Here is a 20,013-nt window from a genome sequence, read left to right on the forward strand (position 1 = left end):
GGTACAGGTGAGTTTACTCACACAGCTGTACTATATTCTTCAGAGGAGTTACTGATGCAGTTTATTTCCTTATCCATGAGGTGAGTAGTCAATCAGTAGCTGCCCTGAGAAAGAAGAGGTGATCATAATAGGTTCTGCAGGACATCAGTCGCAAAGCCCACACCAGGTCTTCAGCTGAAGATCCAGCTCATTGTGCTTTGTCCATGTGGCTCTTTTTTCAAAAAGGCAGCCATGTTTGCAGCTGCTCTGATACAATGAGTACTGACTGACCCCTCATAATGTTTCTGATGTTATTTGTAACAAAATATGATGCCATGTGCTAGCTATTTAGATGTTGTTTGCTTAGAGCAAGGTCTGCCCTATTTGTTTTGCGTGAAGGCAATGACTTTATTTTGCTTGGCAGGTAATATCTGAGCTAACTGTAAACATCAAAGAAGTGCAAGATCCTATCCCCCTCATTCTGAGGGTTAAGCAGTTAAACAATATTATTAACACCAATTCAGATATTACTTTTAGCATGAAGGAAGGCTTAGTTCTGTGGTTCACACTGTTACTATAAAATAAGTTACATGGCTTTTTGCACACAAAGACTTGAAGCTCATGGATTCCTCTACATGAAGCACTGGCCATGAAACATACCTCTCAACCTCTTATAAAAAAAACACAGTTTTTATGAAGAACAGACTAAAAATATGAGACAAAAATATGTACATTCTGTAAAAATCTGTACAGTTGAGAGGTATGCCATGAAAAGTAAGGTTTCCCCATGAAACAAGGTGTCATCGAGAAGCTTGCCTAGAGGGAAGGCCAATAATTAGTTCTACTAGGACAACATTAAATTCTGTAAGAACAGTTTTACTAGGTATGTTTATGTGTAGGCCCTCCTTGAGGAATAACTTCACAGTTGAGAGAGTCATCTGAGGATGGGGTTTCGTACAAAGGCAAGCTGTAGAGATGGAAGTACCTTGATTGAGACTTAACAGAGGCCCTGTCCCAAAAGTTTGGTGAACTGTTAAAAAGCTCTGTGGCTCCAGTTGGAGTGCTGACCTAAGGTTCATACCCTTCCTCCCCCTCACTGTTCTCGCCCACCTTCCTTCTGTCAACAGGTATCACTAACTCCCATCTGTTGACCTTTATTCTATCACTGCCCCTAGTAATGCATTCCATGGACACCACATTCCATATGAAATGGGAATCCCTTATGTCTCTCTCTAGCTTAATTTTTTCATTGTAATATAGATGGGCAGTGTTGTCCAAAAGCACGGTAATAAAAGGAAAACAGATCTCATTCCCACAACATAATTATCCATTTCAGTTGCTTTAATTTTCATCACAGTCTGTAACTTCTATGTAACGTCTTCTTCTTTGTGGCAGTGTTTTAGTACCACTACAGTGCCCAAGTCAGGTTCAACGTGAATGAAATAGTATGCTGTGATCTGAGGAAATTACGTGCAGGACTCTAGCTTTTTTGTTCAAATCAGTACCTGAATCTGTGCTTGCTCATGACTAAGTGCATTGTTTTTAATATTTGTGCTTGTCTTTAATATCAAATGTAAATTATGTACTGTTTTCTGCAGCTTTTATCCTCGGGCCTCTGCTGAAAATGGACCACTGGCCCAGTTGGACTATTTCCCGGTTAACAAATGTAATAAATAAATAAATAAAATTAATAAATTTTGTCTAATAGTAACATAAACTGGTGTTCTTTGGAGTACATTCAGTGTGTGTGTGTGTGTGTGTGTGTGTGTGTGTGTGTGTGTGTGTGTGTGTGTGTGTGTGTGAAGACCATGAACATTATTTTATTGCTAAATATCATTCAAATAAAATGCATTTTTTCCTGAACAAATGTTTTTATTAATAGCATGCTTTTCTTTCAAGTTTTGTCAATAAAAAGAACAAAGAAGTTATAGAAAGTGGATCTCTAGAATAACAGTAAATTAATTGTACAAAATGATAGTTTTAAGAAACCTTACTGCATAACCATTAGTGAAAATTGCAGGTCATATGCAGCTGTTAGTGTGTCATTTATGTTTAAATATGAAAATCAACTTCAAACGTCCTCAGGCAAAATTCCCTGCCTTAAATTTGGCAAGTACAGAAGTTATAAAACAAAAACAGCTTTTTCCAGTTTCACATCATTAGCACTCACTGCATCACACATTTGTATAATATTTCTGTGATGTCCCCACTCTGGACCAGTAATCAAGGATCCTGAATCCTCACCACTGACTGAGTAGGACGTTCATTTGTAATTCAAATGACTGCACTCAAAATTTCGAGATACAGACCTGTCTGCATCAAGCATAATTTCCATTAAGAGCAAATAGGGAACACAGCCAGAATTTCTCTGTCTGTCTCCCTCCATGTCCCCAGTAATACTCCTCACTGGCACAGCTGTAAGGTTAGGTCCCCAGCCGAGTGTCCAAGCCAAATCCTCCAGCACCCTCTCTGTGAAACCAGTGCTTTGTGTCCCTGCTGCAAGTAGCTGACACATACTCTGAGATTTAATTTTCACACATATACACACACACACACACACACACACACACACACACACACACACACACACACCTGGGAAAGGCTGGCAGAGATTACCCGCTCTACCAGTTTTGCCCAGAGTATAAGATAGTTTCACTGCCACCAGTCAGTTATTATAAAGCTCTTAAATAGGTATCCAATCATAATGAGTAAACTTAATATTAATACAAATGGTAATGTTGAACAAACAGCAAGACTTTAGGAGTAGCCACAGTTATCCCCAAATAAATATATGCAAATACTCCCAAAACTTAAATATTTTTCTAAAAGGACCAGCAACAATAAGAAGTTTAAATATATTTAATAATAAATAAAAAAAGAATGTGAAAATACTAAATATATATTTACAGTAAACACCAGAGTTTGTCACAGAATATACTAAAAATAACACAGCTGGAAAGATTCACACAGTTACAGAAAAACAATACTTAACTACTCTCACTATTTTTTCCTAACTGATTTAAATAATTACTATCCCTGGTCACTTGCTAACACAAGCCAAGATGAAGTGGGTGAGTTGTCCTTGTTGTCTGATCCAAGACAGAATACAGAATACTAAGAGCAATCTCATACTAATATCTAAATATTATTCTGGTTTACAAAATGACATCACACACATCTGGTCATCTGACTCTGTTTCTCACACTATCCCCCATCACTAGAAGCTGCCAGGATTTTAGCACCTACATGTCAATAATACACACTCAAGAGTATTGCTCAGATCTGGTGCAGCTGCTAGAAGTCATAAAAACCATAAAATACTTCCCTTCTTCCTACAACAGTTAATAAACCACTCTCTAACACAGACATGGCTTCTCTGGCTCCATTCAAAATTGTGGGATAACATCTTTATGGTTCAGGCCCAGTAGTTTAATTTTCTTACTATTTTGAAGTTTGAGAGTAACCTCTTTTCTTCCAGTATCCACTGTCAAAACATATACATTTAATTCAGTTACAAAATCACATGTACATTTCTTTTCTTTCCAGCAGGGCACATTGTTGATACATTTTAAAGCAAACAACTTTACAAATACATTTTTTAAACACAAGCATCTGTACAAATCAGTTTGATACACAAATAATAATAACTCTAGTTAGCTTATGCTGGCATATTACACATCAACTGCCTAATTCTCCTGGCATGACTGTCAGTATCTCTTATTGTCACGATTTCCATCCCATTCTTAACTTGTTTACATCATAACACAAGGCTTGGGAACTTTAAATGAGTGAGATTCCTCTGTTAACTTTCACCATTACTAATAGAGTTGATAATGTTGCTATCGAGTGTTACTTGAAGAAAAGGATTAACACTTTGCAGTGTGATTTCAGGGTGCATAAAGGATAAATAAAGGCTCTATTCAATTTTGTAGATGCTATATTCCTGCACAGTTGTTTTCTGAGAAAAACAGTGCTAATATGGGGGTTTGTAATGGAGAAAGATTTCTGTCTAAGGCTGCGTCCTTTGGAGGCTGCCTTGTAAATTCTAGTTCTCATTTTGTTGATGTGTTGTTTTCATACACTCAGTAAGCTTTTTCAGGATTCCTAACCTGCACATTACTGATTTATCATTATAAATTCAAGTACATTCTGTCAGCAATACACATGCTCATTTTACTAAGTTAAATGTTTACTAAATGATCATTATTCTGTTCATGAGGTGCTGTCCACTAAATTCACTGAAATTATCAGTAAAAATCGAAGTTTAGAAAAATATAAACCAGTTTCTGAAATAATAGTAGCTCAGAAATGCACATTTGGGCTGATATTCATAGTAATCTGTACAAATGCATTAGGGGTATACCTGATGTTTATGAATGAACATTGCAAAGGTGAGATTCATAGGGACCATTTATGTTAATGTGGAAGTCCTTAAGTCTAATGAAATGCAAATGAGAAATTTTGTAAAGTGGCATATGCTAATGATGTGTTCTTGCAATTCATAGTCCAGTATCCATGTAGTACTCACATCCCTAGTTAAATGCAGTGCTTCGCCTTTCGTATCTGAGTGGTAATCCATGAACTTGTCCCCAGCCATCCCTTCAGTAGTTTGTCCAAGTATGCACAAGAACCAAAATGAATCACTTCCCCACCAATTTCTTCAGAAGTATGTCCAAGTATGTGCAACCACCAAAGTGAAACACTTCACCACCACTCCCTTCAGCAGTATGTCCAGGTATGCACAAGCACCAAAATTAAACATTTCCCCACCGATCCCATCAGCAGTATGTCTAAGTATGCACAAGCACCAAATTGAAACATTTCCCCTGGTGACACCTTCAGTAGTCTGCCTGTGTATGCAAAAGCATATAAAGACATCTAAATGAAACATTTCCACCAATGACCCCCTCAATTGTCTGCCCATATATGCACAAGTGTGTCCCTGACTTCAAAATGAAACGTCTCCTAATGACCCCTTCAGTAGTCTTCCCATGTATGCGCACGCATGTCCCCAACACTAAATGAACCCTTTTCCCTTTCCCTTGCATCTCCATATTCTTCTGTAACATTGCAGCTTACTTCATAAATTCAGGGCCACTACACATTTTATGCAAATCAGCTCATTATGGATTCAGCTCTATGAATCTTACTGATATTAGAAATGTGTAACTCCCCTAATCTGTGTATTAACTGCCCCCATTGCTTATGCCTTACGCATATTATGCTCTTGCGATAGGGAGGTGTATTTAAAAAAGTGCTTCCACATTTACATATTCATTTTCCAAGTCCAAAATTTGCATATCCACATAGCCCAGCTCTTCAGGGATTACTGCTACAAAAATGCAAAGCCGCAGATTGGCCTTGAAGTTTAAGTTTAGTTGACCATAAAAATAAAAAATAGTAACATTATTCATAGTGGTTAGTTATTCAAAAGCCTTGGTACCTACAAACAATATTATTCCCTGAACAGGTTCAGAATACAATCTATCCATCCATCCACTGACCCATCAGTCTATCCATCCATCCTTCATGCCTCTCAACTGTCCAGAATTTTGTCTCATATTTTTGGTTTGTTCCTCATAAAATTTGTAGTTTTCTGGAAAATCGCTGAGGACTGAAGTCACTAAATAATGGCAGACATTTGAGTTTCAGACTATATCCTTCAGAAAATGCATGCTAACACAAATCCTGTTATTTAAGAGCTTTTTATGTTTATAAAAGAAATATTTAAAATCTATTATGATTTTTAGGCGTTTGACCCCCCCCCCCCCATTATTTTAGGCTATCTCCAAATTTGCTGTGCTAAATGGTTGAGTGGTAAGCCATCCATCCATCCATCCACCCACCCATTCTCCAATAACATCCTTCATAGGTCCTTACTGGGTCAAGAGGAAGCAGCAGCCCAGGTGTAAGGCATTGAAACTTCTTTGTAATATACTGCTGATATATTACGGAGTTCACAGCCTTGTTCACACATTACACACGTACCTCTGGGTAAACTGGAGAATCCTGATTCTCTCACTGCATGTCTTTGGAAGGCAGTAAAAAAAACGGATCACTCCGAGAACATTCACGTGGACACAGGAAGGATATTCAGTCTCTTTACAAAGGCACCCCAGCAAGAACCAAACCACAGAACACCATGGTGTGAGATGGCAACAGCACTTATATTTATTGATTTATTTACTTTAGTTATGTTATTTATAGTTATGTATCAAGGATAAACTCCTTTTAGTGCAAGTTACAATTGTTAGGGTGAATACTGCATTACCACAAAAAGTGGCAAAAGTATTACACAGAGACTTCTTTCTACTACAGAGCCTTACTACAGAACAACTTTGCAATTATAAGTTGCTTAACTATGAAGACAAGATGTGACATAGAAAGTAAACAGAATATAATGCAACTTTATAATTGAACTTTATATTGCCATTAAAGCTGTAACATTGGAGATTATTGCCCCAGCATTACCTGCTAGTCATATGAACCATAAGATTGTTGTACCTTGGAGTAAGGGAAATAGTCCAAGGTATCACAGTGTCATACTTAGTAAACATACCCCTTTTCTCATGATTAGTTTCACTGTTCTAAGAATACCAGATGCAGTCCTCATACTTCCCATAACAATCCTACCAGAACATTGTAGTGATTAGTGTCTAAAAGTTATGCATGTTTCATGGTAGAATTAACTTAAAATAAGTTATTTTTGTGTTTTTCCATCAACATGTATAATCACAGATCGCACATATGGATTGTACTGATTTATTTCAATTTGACTTAAAAACATGTTTAGTCTGAGATGTCTGGTATTGGCAAATGCCATTTGGTGCACTATTTAATGGACGAGTAATATACTGTGCCATAGAACTGAGTTACATAATATTCTGTGATGAGTGATGTTTGTAAATATATCATTTGGTTCACTGCTTAATTGGGAATCAAACTAAAGCAATGCTGTTGGGCTGACAAGTGCTGTTCTGTGATGCCAGACATGAAGACATTATAGCAAAGTATAAGCAATGGCAATATTTCATTTTATCAAGCCTGAAAATATAATTTGGAAGAATGTTTAATGAGGAAGCAATATTTGTCAAGTCTAGCAAGTCTAACTTATAAACAGTAGAATTTATATATATATATAGAGAGAGACAGACAGTGATAGACAGACAGACAGACAGAAAGAGATAGAGGAAACTATACTGTGTATTTATTTATTTATTAATCAATTGAAAATTGGGTGAACAGACTGGTCTTTATACCATTTTCAGCCAATTCTCTGGCCTCAAGAGCAAGGGAGAATAAAATGCATTTGGCCAGTTTTGTGTATTCAATCAACCAGCATGTTTGGGGAAGGGCAAATATAGCCAGTGTGCACAGACACATGGCGAAAAGGCAAACGCCATGTTGATAGCAGCCATGTGTTAGAATTTAACCCCAGACCCTAGAGTTGTGATGGGGAGATTTTTCTACTGAGTCACAACACATCTTGCACTCATAATAGTATTAATACAGCTTACTGACCCAGAAAGCATCTGAAGGCTGTGCTGCTTCTATTACTGTTAGGAGTGGATATTCTTGTGACTGAGAACTGCTATTCTCTGATGTTCTCTACCGAAAGGTTTTAGTCAAATAAAAGTAGAAATAATATTTCACTTTTACTTGTTTGCAAATATAACTTTCAGTATTGTTTAATGGAGAAACAATAGGGTTTTGAAAGATAAGCACAGTAAAATTAATTTGTGCTCTACAGCTGTGTGTGCAGATGACAGATTTATATGGCCAGCAGAATTATTGCACACTAAAGCACAGAAAACAATTTAATGGAGTAGTTTAAATATTTTACTTTGTAGTTTGTGATCATAAAAAAGCAACACAGGCTGTTTTAAAACTGATGCCATTTTCTGCAGATTAGGGTTAACACTGACTAGGGAGCTATGCTGTAAATGACAGAATCAATGCATTATACACATACAGTGGATATAAAAAGTTTACACACTCCTGTTAAAATGCCAGGTTTTTGTGATATAAAAAATGAGACCACAATAAATATTTTCAAAACCTTTCCCACCTTTAATGTGACATGTAACCTGTACAATTCAATTGTACGACAAACAAATATCTTGGGTGAAAAATATAAAAAATAAAAAACATACAATACGCTGGTTGCATAAGTGTGCACACCCTTAAATTAATACTTTGTTGTGTGTGCATGCCCTTAAACTAATACTTTGTTGAAGCACCTTTTGATTTAATTACAGCATGTAGTCTTCTTGGGTAGGAGTCTATCAGCATGGCACATCTTGACTTGGCAATATTTGCCCACTCTTCCTTGCAAAAGCACTCCAAATCTGTCAGATTACAATGTCATCTCTTGTGCACAGCCCTCTTCAGGTCGCCCCACAGATTTTCTATTGGGTTTAGGTCTGGGCTCTGGCTGGGCCATTCCAAAATTTTATATTTCTTCTAGTGAAGCCATTCTTTTGTTGATTTGGATGTATACTTGGTGTCATTGTCATGTTGAAAGGTGAAATTCCTCTTCATCTTCAGCTTTCTAGCAGATGCCTGAAGGTTTGGGGCCAAAAGTGACTGGTATTTGGAACTGTTCATAATTCCATCTACCTTGACTAAAGACCCACTTCCAGCTGAAGAAAAGCAACCCCAAAGCATGATGTTGCCACCACCATGCTTCACCATGGGGATAGTATTCTTTTGGTAATGTGAAGTGTTTTTGCGCCAAACATATCTTTTGGAATTGTTGCCAAAAAGTTCACCCTTGTTCTCATCAGACCATAACACATTTTCCTACATGTTTTTGGGAGACTTTATGTATTATTTTGCAAACTTTAGTCTGGCCTGGATGTTTTTCTGTGTAAGAAAAGGCTTCTGTCTTGCAACCCTACCCCATACTCCAGACCTATAGAGAATACAGGAGATTGTTGTCACATGTAGTACACAACCAGTACTTGCCAAAAATTCCTGCATCTCCTTCAGTGTTGCTGTAGGTCTCTTGGCAGCCTCCCTGACCACTTTTCATCTTGTCTTTTCATCAATTTTGGAGGGACGTCCAGTTCTTTGCAACGTCACTGTTGTCTCATATTTTCTGCACTTTTTGATGACTGTCTTCACTGTGTTCCATGACATGTCTATTGCTGTGGAAATGTTTTTGTACCCTTCTCCTGACTAATACCCTTCAACAATGAGATCCCTTTAATGCTTTGTAAGCTTTCTGCGAATCATGAGTAAATGTCAGGAAAATCCTACTAGGACAGCTAGACTTTATTTGGGGTTAATCAGAGTCTCTTTAATTAAGTGTGTACCCAAGAAGACTGAATGCTATAATTAAATCAAAAGGTGCTTCAACATAGTATTGGTTTAAGGTGTAAACACACAACAATGTATTAGTTTAAGAGTGTGCACACTTCTGCAACCGCCGTATTGTACATTTTTTATTTTTTTATATTTTTCCCCCAACAGATTTGTTTGTTTTTCAATTAAATTGTACAGGTTATAGGTCACATTAAAGGTGGGAAAAGTTTTGAAATGATTTATTGTGGTCTCGGTTTTTTTTATATCACAAAGAACTGGCATTTTAATAGGGGTCTGCAAACGTTTTATATCCACTGTAAGCTATGTGTACAGCATAATTAATACATATAGGGACATGGTACAGATGTTATAGATTGCAACTAAAACATTTTGCTTTGCTATTTATTTTCATAGGAAAGCAGCACATATTTTGAAAGGCTTGTAGGAAAGCAGCATGCAGTGCCATAGTAGTGAATAGGAAACTGCATTGTGCAGGGTCCATGTGAGTGCATTAAAACATATGTGGCATCTTCGTGTGAGTTTAAATGCAATGGTTTTATGCAGTTTGCAACCATGTGTGAGTAATGAACATATCAGTGGAGTTATTAAAATATTTATTTACTGTATGGAAATGGTTATTAGATATTTTTTTCTACTAACTTCTTATGCTGTTGATTTGCTCATCTCCAGTCAAATGAATGGCCATTTCTTAAATGCTCAAAGACCTGCTGACCAGATACCGATAAAATGGGTGGAGGAACCTTAACTTTCAGGACAACAAATTTATTTCACACAAAGACTATGAACACATTTATTGCCCTGGCCTTTGCCCAGTGCCTTCAGGACTGGACCAGTTAATCTTATAAAACATGTACACATTCCTACTTTGAACTCATTGTTTTCAATGTATACCATTTGCCTTAAATGGCCCACAAGCTGAACATATACAGGCTTAAACATACTGACCACAGTTTGCTGCAAAAGCAAGTATGTAATGCCTGGATTGCAGGTACAACTGACAGTAAGTGTGTAATGTGTGGATTGCAGGTACAACTGATAGTAAGTGTGTAATGTCTAGATTGCAGGTAAACTGATAGTAAGTGTATAATGTGTGGATTGCAGGTACAACTGATAGTAAGTGTGTAATGTCTGGGTTGCAGGTACAACTGATAGTAAGTGTGTAATGTCCAGATTGCAGGTACAACTGATAGGAAGTGTGCAATGTGTGGATTGCATGTACAACTGATAGTAAGTGTGTAATGTGTGGATTGCAGGTACAATTGATAGTAAGTGTGTAATGCCTAGGTTGCAGGTTGTACTTGCAGCTTTTGTGGCATGTAACCTCATATGTAAAATATTCATTTTCTTCCTTTCTTAATGGAAGATGATTCAGACAAATGTCAAGTTGGGTGGCTTTGTTTTGGTTATTAGCAATATGCTGACCCAGATTCATATGTGACCAGCTTGACTACCAGCTCACCAAGTAAGTGACAGTAGAGGTTCTGCATTGCAATGTCGTCTAACGTAATATGTTTTCATTTGCAGATGCTGGCAAACATCTTGTTTTAAATCTTAAAAAGTTATAGTCTTTCCCCATAAACATTTCAAACAAAACACAAAATGAAGGTCTAAGCTCTGCAATTCCTGTTTCAAAACAACAATCTAATGAAGTCCTTTACCATTGTTATAAATTGAAAGTGTATATTCCATTTAATTTGGAACTAAAGAAAGACATTTTTTGACTAAAACATTTTGGATTCAGGGTAGAATTACTAAATGTTTTCATTTCTTTTACAGCTGATAAAGAAATAAATGTGCTGAGTGCAGGCCACATTTTATAAATGCTTCTGAAGTCCATCCTCAGTGCAAGACAAAATACTGCATTGTTAAAAGCTTCTTATGGTAAAAGTAACAAAGAGCAAAACAAAGAGAGTCTACTAACAATCAAAGTCTTATACGTGGTCTTTATTTTTAATCTACAGGACTGTGCATGAAATAATCTGAAACACATCTAAAGGAAGCGTTTCAGGCACAAGAAATAAGTTTAAACAATGCAAATTTTAAGATAAAAATGATTCAGCAATTAATTTCAGAACAAATTAACTCATTAGCATCTCTTATTTGTAGAATGTCACAACGCAGGCACCCTATACACATCCTTACATTCTGCAGCATTTTCTGAAGTGCAACCATGCAAAAAGCATAACACAAACAAATGTAAGTATTTTATGAGCAGTAAAAGTTATTAGGTACACACAGCAATGTTATCAAAAAAGTTTGCTTTTCAGTGATAATATTGCATTTGCAGATTACATCAACACTGTGATATACTGCAATGTTCACAAATCCAGAGTGATATTTTTCTTTAAATTTGCACAAACTGTCACATCTTGGAAACTATGCAATCTAGACTTATCTTGTCAGAACACTTAAGCAGACCAGAGCTTTTTCATAACAGCAAGAAAGTAGCCTGTTAACACTTCTTTATTGAAATATGAACTGAAATATGAAAAATATGATTGATTGTATAATTAACAATATAACAACACTGAATATATCTCAAGATATGCAACTTACACTACAAATATCTATGACAGCTTTCTTCAACATAATCTAAGGTTTCAAATGATGCTGTGTAATAATTGTGTAAGTAATTTAGTTTTAGAAAAAGTACATATGTAAATAGTGCATAACTTCATAATTACTAGCAAACAAATAGAAGTATATCCACATAGAGTGTAGGTTAAGTGGTCATTGATAATTTATTTTCCTGTCCCCCACAATGGCATTTCACACCATTCCCCTCAATAGGGGGAATAGCTTTCTTAGGTTTGAAAATATGAACAAGTGACAAATAGCGATTAGCATTTCCACTGCAGGGCACTCTAGATTAACTGCCTTCATTTCCAAAGGCGCCAGAAGCTGTTGAAGAATGGGGGGGGGTGGAGGGTGAGAGGGGCACTTAGTGATCTAAAAAGGGCAATTTTTTATAGCTATTTACTACAACATAGATACATTTGGAGGACTTTTTAAGCTTAGCCAATTCCCTTTTGGTGCTTGATTCTTGAATTAACATTTTCTGATTGGTCTTACCTATCCCATGGCTGATAATTGTATATTAACCCTAGTGAGAATAATTGTGATCATTCCAGAGATAATTTGAGGGGACCCATATAAGGAATGCAGCACTTAGGAACTGCCTCTATCCATTAGTGGCATGAGGGGCAATCCTTGAGTACATTTTCTATTGTTCATGCTTAAATCTAAGTTGCATTTCTGGATTTTATTTTTTTACATTTTATAGCACAGTGCACAAACACTAACATATCTGCTAAACAAATAAATACTGTCTCATAATGAAAATAGACTTGGCATTAAAACTTTTCTGCTCTTGAAACTCACATTCATTGAAACAGCATTAAAACCCACACCACATCCAAAGAAAATGCATCTGGCCAGTGGTGGATAAAGATTACCTTTGGGCTGTTTTCAAATCAGAGGCCCCTTGCGCACAAAACAAGAAACATACATGCGTTCTTTGATATACCTTCCTGACTTTATTAAATTTTAAATACAGCACACTTGTTAGACTTAAGTTAGAGCGCATTTTAAATTTGTTTGAATATTTTTCCAGTAGGCAATGAAGCAAAATACATGCACCAATAATGACAAAACTGCCCTATTCAGAACATTTCCATGGTAACAATTTATTGTTTGAACATTTTTCCAGTAGGCAATGAAGCAAAATGCATGCACCAATAACGACAAAAAACTGCCCTATTCAGAACATTTCCATGATAACAGTCTACTTTTACACACAATATACATTATATATATATGTGTATATATATATATATATATATATATATATATATATATATATATATATATATATATATATATATATATATAAATAATATGGATTCACTTCAGAAGCCTGAATGATCACAAGCCTGAATTGCATAAGCCGGAAGATGAAAAGCCTGAAATTTCATAAGCCTGAAAACTCAAAAGCCTGAATCTCATAAGACTGAAAACAGAAAGGATACATATACTGACTGAAGACATCACAAAACAGATTATATTCCACCAAATATAAGCAGGGGGGCTGCACCCCCCACACCCCCTGTACATATATATATATATATATATATATATATATTAACTCAGAGATTGCACTTCACTACACTAAAGTGCAATCTCAGAGTTGATATATTTAATTTGCAGGGGGTGTGGGGGTGCAGGGTGGCTTGCCCCCTGCCCACATTTGGTGAAAACCGCTATCCTTTGTCTTGTATATGTTTGTGTGTGTCATTTTTTTGTGTTCTGTATATTTTCAGTCTTATGGGATTCAGGCTTTTTTGAGTTTTCAGGCTTATGAAATGTAAGGCTATTGGTCTTCCGTCTAATGCAATTCAGGCTTGTGATCATTCAGGCTTCTGAAGTGAAACCGTATATATAAATACAAATACAGAATCACAGTAGTGTAAGCCATAGGCATGTTGCACAGCTTCTTGCACTTATTTTCAGTTGGTGGGGGAGGGGGGGGGGCAAAAGGCCAAACAGCAGGGACACATTTTAAACATTGCTTGTATAATTTTGGAAAGTTGCTTTCATAAAATGCTATGTTACCACTGTACATTTCACTGCCAAGTCTTGAACCCAGAACACTATACACTATAGTCAGATCAACATACCACTAAGCTAAATCAGCAGTTTCCTAAAAGACAGGAAGACAAACTTAAATGGCTATCATTTAATGAATTCAGTTCTCACTCATCACCATAGCTCTCAACCTCCTAGCAATAAAATACAGGACAAAGCCAATAATGGGGGAATACAGCCCCAAAATAGGGACACATTTCAAAGACTGATCTTATAAACTTAGAAAATTGCTAACATAAAAGGTTTTGTTTTACTACTCCTGAAAAACAGAGATTTAATAAGGAACAGGACAAAACAAAAATGTGAGGCATAAATTCACAAGTGATGGTGGCTAGTGACTTTAGGCTCTCTTTACCTGCACCCAAGGTGCAAGGTTTGAGCCTGTATACCTCTAGCCACCAGATGTATCCTGTTGGGGGCATTTACACACACACACACTCACCAGTACATTCAGCCCAAATGGCTCTGCCATACGCCCGCCCGAACATCTGAATCTGCGGCTTGGCTTTGCAGTTAATAAATCCTCCTGCTGTATTCAAATGGCAGTTAATAAATCCTCCTGCTGTATTCAAACCTCGGCTCTGCAGTTAAGAAATCCTCCTGCTGTATTCAAACGGCGAGCGGCATGCTGATGCAATTGCACATGTTATGAGCTATTCGGGACATTGCAAGTGCTACAGAAGTGGGGGGGGTGCCCCTCCCCCCTTGCTCTATGGTTCTGGCGCCCATGTTAATTTCATGTTTGTACAAGACTCATAGTGACCACCCTTACGTAGACCTGTTCCTGGTGAAAATTTGCAATCACTCATCAAGGTATTCAGGCTGGTTTTAAAGGTTGCTATGAAAGTACTCTGCTTGATAGCTGACAGCAGTCTATTCCAGAAAAAGGGGATAGATTGGGTTAAGTATTATAGATACCATCTAGCATTGTTGATGTGGTATTGCAGGTTTACATTTCTATAATAGATGTTCGCCATTTGTTGTGTTTAGGTAAAGGAGTTAAAAGATTGTTGGGTCATTCACAGCATGGAAAGGTAAGCAGAGAACACCCCTCAGTTGTATCCATGACATTATGTGGAACAATAGAGATTTTAATCTATAAAAGTAGCTAAGGGTACTGATACATGAGATCATTTTAGTAAGGAAATGATGTGATCTCTTACTAAGGGATGAATAAAGTATGACTATCACTTCTTTGGACAATGAGGAGATGCAAGGAAGATAAACTGTGCAGGGTAGAAGGATTTTCTAACTACATCAGAGACATGGTGGTCAAAGAAGAGTCTGTTAGCAACATACGTACCCAAGTCCATGATGACCATGTCAACTTTAAGTGAAATGCTATCTAAATGGTAAACAATAGTGATGCTAGATTTACCCAAGGAAATTATTTCTTGGTATTGAGGGTAAGCTCATGATTAAAAGGATGGGTTTATTCCAGCACTTGCTGAAGAATTTGAGCATCAGAATGGGATTGGACAACTCCCTGAGTTTGCAATCCACAGTAAACTTGATTAGCCGTAGTCCCTTGGTATCAGCTTTCATGCTACAGAGATATATACCAGAGAGGAAGGGGGTGAGAACATTGCTTTGTGCAGTGCCACTGGTGACATTTTTTTATCTGTAGCAAATACCCCTGACCTTAATGGTATGAATTCTGTCAGACAGCCTATTGCCAATCCAACTAACTAAGTATTGATTAATGTTGAGTTGGGAGAGTTTGTCAATAATCCCAGCATGAGGAATAGTGTCAAAGACCATGGCAAGGTCCGGATAAGCAGCATTGATTATATGTTCCTTGTCAATGACCTTAGTAACCCTGTCAGAAAACTCAAATAGGTATGAATTGCCATTTGCAAAACTGAACTGATGTGTATCCAGGGATATAAGGTCACCTATATAATTGTTTAACTACATAGCTATAATAAGTTCCATAACCTTGCACATATTAATGATGCCATCAGGCCAGTAATTCTCCAGTAATTTCCAGGGTCAGTAGAGAGATCATATTTATGTAAGGGTACCACAACTGACATTTTACACTCCTTACGGACATAACCAGTGGAAAGATTCAGGATAAAGAGTTGATGGAAATATTTTGCTAAATGTGATTTAAATGTCTCAGCAGGAATCCAGGCATATTGTTAGGACCCACAGAAGTAGTACTTTTAATTTTGGAAAGCACCAAAAGGACTTAGTTCAAGCTGATCTCAGGGGAGGGATGTGAGGAGGAATTGTAAAGGGGGGTAGGTGGAGGGAAGTTGGAAGATAATTTCTCCACAATTGTTTTAACAATGCTCTTGAAGTGGGAGAAGGTGGTACTATTAGAGATGCATTCAGTATAGATTTGTAGGTTACTTCTACCCTTCCTAATATAGCTGAAAAACACTTTGATTGTCTTTTGAATTAGTTTCAATGCTAAGGTCAGAGCTAGCCTTACATTTCCTAATAGTAAGTCTGAGATTTACTTACCAGTTTTAAATCCCTTTTATAATGATGACATGTATGTATTTCATTAGTATGGAGTTTGTTGATGTGGTAGTTCCACCATATTGGTTTAGTTCTAAACTTGCCATTAGGCTTATACCAGGTTGCTATGAATCCTTAAAGAAGGAGTAAAAGTTAGTGCAGTAGACAGCCTCAGTCACAATGTTACTGGGGGACTATACCACTTGTGATTGTTAATAAGATCAGCAGACAGTAAATCTTTGTCTTTAAAGTAACCCTTGAAAGTAGAGGATTTATTAGGTGACTAAAAAGCAGGTTTTCGTAGAGAAGATGATAGCTTGCTCTTTCTTATGCTGCCTGTTATTAATTGTAAGTCACTTAAGTTTAGGAAGCCAACCCCCAAAAATGTCTGGACATCATAAACAGCCATAGGTGTTAACTGGAAGCACAAAAAAAGTCCTATGAATGAGGATCTGTAAATTTGTAACAAATGTATTGCAGTGCTACTATACACACACACACACACACACACACATATATATATATAAAATATGTGCATTTAGTTTAAGACACCAACCCTGAACGTCACATTTTCTAACCTAATTGTCGAATTTCACAGTGGCGAACGGTCGGAATATCGAGCATAACACCGAATTCAACATTTCCGATTGCTCAACCACCACAACAAGCATTACCATGGGTCAGGAAGGGGGGGGATATTAGACTGGCTGTCATTCGATGTTCATGGATTCGGTGTGTGAAAATTCAACATTGTGTAAACTCTGGTCACTGCCTTCGACATTTAGCACATTGGACAATTAACGTTCATCTAAATGCATGTATTATATATATATATATATATATATATATATATATATATATATCTATATATATATATATATATAATTCGGACATAGATTTTCGTATACGTCATTAGGCATTAAAAGTGTATATTTTAATTGCTGTGGTTTCCTGTGTAGATAAATGCAGTCAGATTGGAATCATATGTTTTGCCTTCTCATTTTAGCATAGCAAGCTATGTGTTCATGGATAATTAAGTGACAATGTAGTGTTGTCATAATTCCCTGGTTTTCATTGTAGTTTAATTGCAGTATGGGTGGCTTTGACCTTCACAACCACTGAGCAATACCCTATTTTCACCACAGATAGAGCAGTTAACTTAAATTGTATTATTTCAGAATCAAAGAAAGTCTGATTAAACGTGGTATGCATTACATTTCCTAGGACAGATTACATATGGTTCAGTGTAATTCAACACCCAGCCTTCAGAATATTATTTTTTTATTTTAGTCTGTGCATAATATAAAGTGTTATCTTTGTTGAGATTTTGCACTCACCTGTTACTTGTGAAAGGCAAATGCATGTTAATATTGAAAGTTGTTTCTCGTATAATGTTAAAAATGACTGCAGTCTCTTATTTTATATGTCTGCTTTCATTTTAGTCAGCAGATTAGGATGGGGATTCAGGTTGGAATATACTATTTTATGAAATACTCACTGAAAAATAATAACAATAAATCCGTAAATTGTACATATAATCCCTGGGATTTAATAAACTCCATGTAGGCACCATGTAGAACCTATACAATATATATTGGTGTACACGGCCACGGTTCCCCCTCAGCATTGCCCCATGCATATTAATGATGGCAGACTGCTGAGGGAGAGCATAGGGAAAGGGATATTGAATCAGTGTAGGGAGATATGTAGAGGCTACCCATGGTTGTGGATGCCTGGTCAAATGTTAAGTAGAGGGCGAGACTCCCAGTAATGCACCTGCCACTGTTGAAATGCTGTGATTTATGTTACATTTGTAATGTTTAATTTAAAAAAAAAAATTTTTCTGCATGTTTACATGGCGCAGCTTTGAGGACAAACAATGCCAAGCCGCATTTACATACAGACAGCTGACACCTGCCACACATCTAAAAATAGAAATCGGATGTAATCAATTATCATAATTAATGTTTGTTATTTTTTTATAATTGCCATTTGCGTGTTGAGCTGCGGAGCCGAGCATTGCTTATACATAGCCAACACTTGCCAGACATGTAAAAATATAAACCGGATGTAATTAATTATTTAATTATAGGAATGTTTACGTGTGTTTACGCATGTTTGCATGGCATGACATGGTGCTAAGCAATGCTAGCTCAGTAGTATATGTGAAGGTATACTACTTTTGATAATATCCAAGTAGCTAAATGGGAAGAGTTACAGCTTTATGTGTAGTAGGTCCTGGGTTCAAATCCATAGCACACAGAACATGTCTGTAATTTAATGTACTATTTTTGTATAATTTAATAGCAAAATTGTGAATTATAGCACTGTTGTGCTCTGCTGAGCTCTGCTAAACCATGCTAAGCACTGCATAAACAGGATAACAGCTGCCAATGTTTACCCGGTGCTACGCTTTGCTAAAACCACAGTTGTGTGAGTTTTCCTGCTGCTTAGCCCTGCTAAGCAATGTGGCACTTTTTTGAATGTTGCTCAATGATGTTTAAGGGTGGGAAAATAGCCTATATTAAGTGCAATAGGTGGAAATTCTACAGCATTCATTGGGGTTTAGTCAACTGTTGATATGGCAGGTGGTTCTGGTGAAGTGCGTGCTTTCAGGCACGGAAGTGGGGTGTTCAGGAGCCCAGAGTCATGGTAGGGATGCTTGTTAAAAAAACATGAATCCAGGCTGATGCAGGGTGGATTCCAGGGCTTGGAGTGTAAGGCAGAGGCCTGGGACTGGTTGGCCAGGGAACTCACCATATCCCCCACACAGGGGAGCTGTGTCATCACCACCATGATGGCCTGAAAAGGGGAACCTTGGACACCTGGGTCCAACAAATGACAGCAGAGAATGCCACACATGTATGCAAGTATGTTTTCTACTGTCCTAACAAAATGCAAGCTGAATGTCTGCAAAACTGGTATGCATAATGGTGTGCTTTTCTCCCAACGGCTGCAGCTGAGAGGGCTCGCAATGTCGAGTCCCATTCTGGGTGCCTGGCCAGGTTGTGCCATGAGTCTGGTGAGTATGGATGCTAACTGCAGTGCAATAGGCATGGAAAAGTAAAGCATTTAACGCATTAAAGTATATACAAGAAAATCTGTAGTGCAATAAATGGGGAATTAGAGCTGTAGTGCAATAAATGGACAATAACAAAATGTTGTTTAACAAAAACAATAAACAATACCAATAACAGTAAGCAAAATGGTGCACAGCAGGATTGTGTTGTCTTAACCATTGCAATAAAGCTATATGCATTGATTCCGTAAGGTAAAGTTGCTGTAGTCAAGTATAATGCAGTAATAGCTGTAGAATGCAAATCTAATGGCCTGCAAACTGTATTGCTCAACTCATAGTACTGTCCAGGACTGTCTCCAAGCCAATATCGATCACATAATGATCTCTCTTCCTCAGACTTCAGGTAATAAAGATATATAGGTGAGGTAGCCCATTGCATTGGCTGATATTGTGTGTGGACTTCGCAAATATTTCAGATCAATAACAATAAAATGTGTTCACCAACATTGTTGATTCTAAAATAAAGCCGTATTAATATATATAGTATGGCTGTATTCCATGCATGTATGTTCTAC

The sequence above is a fragment of the Protopterus annectens genome, chromosome 6.part0, assembly GCF_019279795.1.
Source record: "Protopterus annectens isolate FY-2018-M chromosome 6.part0, PAN1.0, whole genome shotgun sequence".
Taxonomy (NCBI): domain Eukaryota; kingdom Metazoa; phylum Chordata; order Ceratodontiformes; family Protopteridae; genus Protopterus; species Protopterus annectens.